Raw genomic sequence first — 8520 nt, forward strand, 5'->3', positions numbered from 1 at the left:
GCTGTGAGGCAGCAGTCCTGAGCAAGAACTTTGTGCTGAACATTGGGGGGGTCGACATCTCTGTCTAAATAAATAAATACATTTGTTTTAAACAGCAGAGGACCACGGGCACTTTTACTGTCAGCTCTCCACTGCTATACTGCCAGATGGCAACAACACCACATGGTGACTCTGCTTATTTATGGATATATTCAGTCATTTACATCACTGTACTGACACCAGCAACAATATATTACATGATTGTGTTGCACATATTAACAACATTATTGACATTGTTAAATAAACATGGATGAATATATCGTTGCATTCTCAGCTGCTCATTAGTCTGACTGTTGTGAACCAAACACAGATCAGTTCAGTGTTCTGACAGTGTGTGTTTGCACGCACAATTATTGTGTTGTTTTTACCTGCTCATCCATGTGCAGCCTTTCTCTCTGTGCTCATCTGACCCACTGTCACCTCCTCCGTTCTCCTGCCCAAGCTCTACACCTCCTCTGTCACCTTCACTCTCCTCTGCACCTCCTCTGTCACCACCTTCACTCTCCTCTGCACCTCCTCTGTCACCACCTTCACACACATCTACACCTCCTCTGTCACCACCTTCACTCTCCTCTACACCTCCTCTGTCACCAGCTTCACTCTCCTCTACACCTCCTCTGTCACCACCTTCACTCTCCTCTGCACCTCCTCTGTCACCACCTTCACTCTCCTCTACACCTCCTCTGTCACCTCCTTCACTCTCCTCTACACCTCCTCTTTCACCTCCTTCACTCTCCTCTGCACCTCCTCTGTCACCACCTTCACTCTCCTCTACACCTCCTCTGTCACCTCCTTCACTCTCCTCTGCACCTCCTCCTTCACTCTCCTCTGCACCTCTTCTGTCTCCTCCTTCACTCTCCTCTACACCTCCTCCTTCACTCTCCTCTGCACCTCTTCTGTCACCACCTTCACTCTCCTCTACACCTCCTCTGTCACCAGCTTCACTCTCCTCTACACCTCCTCTGTCACCACCTTCACTCTCCTCTGCACCTCCTCTGTCACCACCTTCACTCTCCTCTACACCTCCTCTGTCACCTCCTTCACTCTCCTCTACACCTCTTCTGTCACCTCCTTCACTCTCCTCTGCACCTCCTCTGTCACCTCCTTCACTCTCCTCTGCACCTCCTCCTTCACTCTCCTCTGCACCTCCTCTGTCACCACCTTCACTCTCCTCTACACCTCCTCTGTCACCTCCTTCACTCTCCTCTGCACCTGCTCCTTCACTCTCCTCTGCACCTCCTCTGTCACCACCTTCACTCTCCTCTACACCTCCTCTGTCACCTCCTTCACTCTCCTCTACACCTCCTCTGTCACCACCTTCAATCTCCTCTACACCTCCTCTGTCACCTCCTTCACTCTCCTCTACACCTCCTCCTTCACTCTCCTCTACACCTCCTCTGTCACCTCCTCTGTCACCTCCTTCACTCTCCTCTGCACCTCCTCCTTCACTCTCCTCTGCACCTCCTCCTTCACTCTCCTCTGCACCTCTTCTGTCACCACCTTCACTCTCCTCTGCACATCCTCTGTCACCAGCTTCACTCTCGTCTGCACCTCTTCTGTCACCTCCTTCACTCTCCTCTGCACCTCTTCTGTCACCTCCTTCACTCTCCTCTGCACATCCTCTGTCACCAGCTTCACTCTCCTTTGCACCTCTTCTGTCACCTCCTTCACCCTCCTCTGCACCTCCTCTGTCACACCACCTTCACCCTCCTATGCCCCTCCTCTCTCACTCTCCTCTGCACCTCTTCTGTCACCACCTTCACTCTCCTCTGAACCTCCTCTTTTGCCTCCTCTCTCCTCCTTTCTCTGCTTCCTTTTGTCCCTCTTCGATCACCTGCTCTGCAAACCTCTTGTACCTGATATAAAAGCTCAGTTAATGTTTAAATGGTTTGACAGAGGTGGGATATTCACATGGTTTTGGAGAATGCATGTTTCCTCACCAAGAAGCTGGAGAGCATTTGAAACACCTTTTGCCTTTCCCGGGTATAATCACCAGTTTCCTTGTTATAACACCTTGAAATGTTTCTACCTTTGTGTCAAGACAGGAGTTTTCTCAGTGGCCACTATCATGCTGTGATTGTAGCTAATCAACAAGCTAAATGTAGGACATGCTAGTTAACATCAAAGTTTGCAGTGATTTATGGTGGCAGACGTCAACAAACAGGGCAAATATTTCCTTTTTTCCTTACATTGTAATTATTTTACATTCAGTATTTCAGATTTTTTGCAGGTAAGGTAAAGAAAAGCTAACCCGATGTGTCTGTTATTCCTCAACTCAGCATTTCGGTCATAGACTCCATCTTTGTGTAACTAACAAGCCTACAAATATGCACCGTCATTCACCGTAGGTCTGTATTGAACCCAGTTCTTTTATTCTTTTACTGGACAGAGAAGACTCAGAGTGGTCAAAGTTTTTATAATCATTTTATTCAATCATCTTCCGGAAGAGAGATGTGCACAGCACTAAGCCACTTGCAGATCTGAAGCATTCAAAGCCAATAACCTATATGATAATCAGGTTCCTCCTTTTTTATTTTGGTACTCACACGTCACACACAGTTTTGGTCAAAACAACTTCTTTACCTCTGCCCTTACTTGAACGGTGTGTGTGTTGCTTAGTTCCGCTTTTCTGTCTGCATCTGTTTCCTGTTCTTAATATACTGCCTCTGCATCTCTACACAAGACTTCCGACTGAGGTCCTTTAACATCTGCCAGAAAATGCTCAGGATTTTCTATGAGTCTGTTGTGGCCAGTGCGATCCTCTATGCTGTTGTATGCTGGGGGAGCAGGCTGAGGGTAGCAGATGCCAACAGACTTGATAAACTGATTCGTAAGGCCAGTAATATTGTGGGGATGGAGCTGGACTCCCTCAAGGTGGTTGGATGTTGAATGTTGGATAACACCTCCCACTCACTCCATGACATGCTGGTCAGTCACAGGAGCACGTTCAGTGAGAGACTGAGATTACCGAAAAGCACCACTGAACGACACAGGAAATCTTTCCTGCCTGTGGCCATCTCCCTGTACAGCTCATCCACTTAACACACTGTTTACTGCAACAGCTACACCCTTCTTGCACATGTTCTTTTTCAGCTATTTATTAATAAGTGACTTTATGTATATATACAGTGGGGCAAAAAAGTATTTAGTCAGCCACCGATTGTGCAAGTTCCCCCACTTAAAATGATGACAGAGGTCAGTAATTTGCACCAGAGGTACACTTCAACTGTGAGAGACAGAATGTGAAAAAAAAATCCATGAATTCACATGGTAGGATTTGTAAAGAATTTATTCGTAAATCAGGGTGGAAAATAAGTATTTGGTCACCTCAAACAAGGAAAATCCCTGGCTCTCACAGACCTGTAACGTCTTCTGTAAGAAGCTTTTCTGTCCCCCACTCGTTACCTGTATGAATGGCACCTGTTTGACCTCATCATCTGTATAAAAGACACCTGTCCACAGCCTCAACCAGTCAGACTCCAAACTCCGCCATGGCCAAGACCAAAGAGCTTTCGAAGGACACCAGGAAAAGAATTGTAGACCTGCACCAGACTGGGAAGAGTGAATCTACAATAGGCAAGCAGCTTGGTGTGAAAAAATCAACTGTGGGAGCAATCATCAGAAAATGGAAGACATACAAGACCACTGATAATCTCCCTCGATCTGGGGCTCCACGCAAGATCTCATCCCGTGGGGTCAAAATGATCATGAGAACGGTGAGCAAAGATCCCAGAACCACACGGGGGGACCTGGTGAATGACCTGCAGAGAGCTGGGACCAAAGTAACAAAGGTCACCATCAGTAACACACTACAACGGCAGGGAATCAAATCCCGCAGTGCCAGACGTGTTCCGCTGCTGAAGCCAGTGCATGTCCAGGCCCGTCTGAAGTTTGCCAGAGAGCACATGGATGATACAGCAGAGGATTGGGAGAATGTCATGTGGTCAGATGAAACCAAAGTAGAACTTTTTGGTATAAACTCAACTCGTCGTGTTTGGAGGAAGAAGAATACTGAGTTGCATCCCAAGAACACCATACCTACTGTGAAGCATGGGGGTGGAAACATCATGCTATGGGGCTGTTTTTCTGCCAAGGGGACAGGACGACTGATCCGTGTTAAGGACAGAATGAATGGGGCCAAGTATCGTGAGATTTTGAGCCAAAACCTCCTTCCATCAGTGAGAACTTTGAAGATGAAACGAGGCTGGGTCTTCCAACATGACAATGATCCAAAACACACCGCCCGGGCAACAAAGGAGTGGCTCCGTAAGAAGCATTTGAAAGTCCTGGAGTGGCCTAGCCAGTCTCCAGACCTCAACCCCATAGAAAATCTGTGGCGGGAGTTGAAAGTCCGTGTTGCTCGGTGACAGCCCCAAAACATCACTGCTCTTGAGAAGATCTGCATGGAGGAATGGGCCAAAATACCAGCTACTGTGTGTGCAAACCTGGTAAAGACCTATAGTAAACGTTTGACCTCTGTTATTGCCAACAAAGGTTATGTTACAAAGTATTGAGTTGTGTTTTTGTTATTGACCAAATACTTATTTTCCACCCTGATTTACGAATAAATTCTTTACAAATCCTACCATGTGAATTCATGGATTTTTTTTTCACATTCTGTCTCTCACAGTTGAAGTGTACCTCTGGTGCAAATTACTGACCTCTGTCATCATTTTAAGTGGGGGAACTTGCACAATCGGTGGCTGACTAAATACTTTTTTGCCCCACTGTATGCCTGTATATATTGTGCTATTCTTAGTGTATTGTCTGTCTTTGTTAATGTTTGTTTAAAATGGAGTACTGTAATGAAAAATAATTTCCCCCAGGGATCAATAAAGTATTCTGATTCTGATTATGTATAAAAGCATGAAGAAGTCCACCTGTCAGCACATTCAGCATGTGCTGAATAATTTTTACCTGATCGATTACTCTATAGAAATGAAAAAGGTGGGATGAGTATTAATCTTCTGTAAATACATGAAAAACCAAGTGAAGAGTGAAAACGTAGTGTTTCTAGGAAGATATTCAATTTAATTCAATTCAATTTTATTTATATAGAGCCAAGGCGCTTCATATTGTACAGGAGATCCTACAATAATAGATACAGAGAAAAACCCAACAATCATATGACCCCCTATGAGCAAGCACTTTGGCGACAGTGGGAAGGAAAAACTCCCTTTTAACAGAAGAAACCTCCGGCAGAACCAGGCTCAGGGAGGGGCAGCCATCTGCTGTGATTGGTTGGGGTGAGAGAAGGAAGACAGGATAAAGACATGCTGTGGAAGAGAGACAGAGATTAATAACAGATACGATTCAATGCAGAGAGGTCTGTTAACACATAGTGAGTGAGAAAGGTGACTGGAAACGAAAAACTCAATGCATCATGGCAGCCTACGTCTATTGCAGCATAACTAAGGGAGGATTCAGGGTCACCTGATTCAGCCCTAAGTATATGCTTTAGCAAAAAGGAAAGTTTTAAGCCTAATCTTGAAAATAGAGATAGTGTCTGTCTCCCGAATCCAAACTGGAAGCTGGTTCCACAGAAGAGGGGCCTGAAAACTGAAGGCTCTCCCTCCCATTCTACTTTTAAATACTCAAGGAACAACAAGTAGGCCTGCAGAGCGAGAGCAAAGTGCTCTAATAGGGTGATATGGTACTACAAGGTCATTAAGATAAGATGGGGCCTGATTATTTAAGACCTTGTATGTGAGGAGCAGGATTTTGAATTCAATTCTGGATTTAACAGGAAGCCAATGAAGGGAAGCCAAAACAGGAGAAATATGCTCTCTCTTTCTAGTCCCTGTCAGTACTCTTGCTGCAGCATTTTGGATTAACAGAAGGCTTTTCAGCGAGTTTTTAGGACATCCTGATAATAATGAAATTAACCTCATAGCTGCTCACAGACTGTATTTACAAGAGACAAACTGCAATATCTAACTCTACAGTACATCTACAGTATATATCAAATATATTCTGTATTCAAATCTATTCAGAAGTGTTTCTGTTCCAGGTGAGTTTGATCCAGGAGGGTCTGAAGCCAGTGTCAGACAGAGACTGTGCAGAAACTGTAGAAGGACAGAGCAGCAGCAGAGCAGTCCAGATACACTGATGATCCTCTGTCAGATCCAGAGGGACACACAGGGATGATGCTGGACTCTACATTGTGTCTGACAGTGGAGCTGTTCTCAGAGCAGTTCACTCTGCAGCACTGACAGTCATCTGCACTTCTTCTCATTCCTCTGTCAGTCACTGCTGGATGAAGCTCTCCTCTCCACCTCCTAGTAACATGGCCCAGTCAGAGCGTCTCTACACACAAGCTGCTGCTGCTTCAACCTCTCTGGATCATCAGGACACAGCTGCTCCTCTCTCAGCACACACACCGTCCTGTTTACCATCATCACCTCCACCTGCAGAGAGAAGAAGGAAGAGCAGAGGAGATAAACGAGTGTTTCCAGAGACTCTTCATCAGCTGTCAGTCAGTGATGCAGCACATCCAGTATAAAGAGCAGCAGGGACTGCACTGCTGGGACTGTACTAGGACTCATTATTGGTTCACTTTTTCTAATCTTTGGATTTTTATTGAAGCTGATGAAAATGTTTTTCCCTCCTAGTTTGAGTTTGGACTTTCATTCATTAGAAGAACCTTGGTGTGTCCACTCTGAGCTCTGTAGGAACCCCAACAACAAGCCCAACAATCCAGATGGACGGTTCCAGCTGTTAACTGGAGGAATTCCATCCAAACATCTGCTCTCACTAAATTCTTCCTCACCTACAGACTGTGTTCTTCACTGCTTTAAACTTGGAAATGAATGCAGTCATTGGTCTGCGTGCTGCTTTGTTCAGAGAGCTGATTGGCTGTTGACAGTGTTTGTTTCCAATCCTGAAGCCTGTCACCATTCTCCTCTCACAGCTTCACTGAGAAGCTGCAGCTTTACAGGAAACACTGGATCTTTGTTTCATACTGACTGTGTTTAGTACAATACTGCTGACAGCACCACCCACTCACTCCATCACTCTACTTACAGCAGAGTCTCCAGTCTCCAGTCTGGACTCTCCTTAAGATCAGACAGCTGCGTCACATGTGGATCTTGCAGGTTGTTCCACTTCAGGTCCACCTCTCTCAGATGGGAGGGGTTGGACTTCAGTGCTGCTGCCAGATAATCACAGCTGATATCTGACAAACCACAGAGCCTCAATCTGTATAAAGAATGAAAGATGTATATTAATTAGACAAAGTGTGAGCTTGAAATCATTTAGATCTGTTCAGAGCTGAAGAAGGTTCAGAATGTAGAAGTTTAGAAAATGGAAACCCCAAACAGCTGAAGCCAACAGGAAGCAGCTTCAAACCGGATACTGTGCAGAGTTTCAGACTATATGCCCCGATGCAGCCAGTTGGATTTTGGAGATTTGAATCTCTGTTCTGTGACTAAGTCCTTGAATCATTTCTTCCAGTTTGTCCAACAAGACAGACTAAGTATTGGACATGTGTTGTGGCTCCACTAGGGAAGCTTCTAAATGTGATGTGATGGCCCCTCTGGGTCTGTCAGATCACAGGTCAGATCACTGGTTTGAGCGGGTAGTCAAGGGGCCATTTACATGAAAAGGGAAAGACCATCTCTGAATTGAGGAGGGGGCCAAAGGGTACATCTGTCACCATCTTACAATGCTGTGATTGCAGCCATTCCCCAACTCTGTGTGAATGGTACTCATGGTTTTTGATCAGTGGTCTTTGATCAATGGTCATGAGAATTTGCATATTAATGATCAAAGAACTCACCTTCCAGTCCATTGTTTCCTTAGTGTTGCTGGTTTCAGTCATTATGCAAAAGTACTATTTATAAGGTTGGGGAAACCTGCAGTCAGCTGAGACTCAAGAAGTCACTTGGATGAACTTTTTTCCCCACTGAAAACATTACATCCAGGTGAACAGAATCAACTTTTGGGGGCAACAAATGTATACAAATGTTAAGTGTCCTATGGCACTCAGTGATGATGGTGCTGTGGCCCCACCACCTCCACCTCGTTTTAAAGGAACAAACTGTAATCTGAAGGTTCAAATGGAATTAAGACTTCCTCCACTAAATGGCAGTGTCTCACAAGAAAGTGTTAGTGTAGTTGGCCTGTAGTCAGAAACAGGAAAACGCAGGATTTGGGCTGGAACTGGGAAAAATGGTTAGCACTAGTGCCTTAAAGGAAGAAGGTTGTAGGTTGAGGCTTGTTGGTCAGCTGGGCCTTTCTGTGGAGGTTGGATGTTCTCCCACAGTCCAATGAAATGCTGCTTAGGTTCATTGGTGCTTCTAAATTGGCTGTAGGTGTTAATGTGAGAGAGTACTTCTCTGTCTCGCTCTGTTGGCCCTGTGATGGACTGCTCACCTGTGCAGGTGGACCCCGCCTCTTGCCCTATGACAGCTATTGGTCAGCATCTTGTTAGCCTTCTGTTAGTTTCATTACACAGAAAACTGATAGAAACTAACCGAGTTC

The sequence above is a fragment of the Neolamprologus brichardi genome, chromosome 9 (genome assembly GCF_056152115.1).
Source record: "Neolamprologus brichardi isolate AB-2024 chromosome 9, ASM5615211v1, whole genome shotgun sequence".
NCBI lineage: Eukaryota > Metazoa > Chordata > Actinopteri > Cichliformes > Cichlidae > Neolamprologus > Neolamprologus brichardi.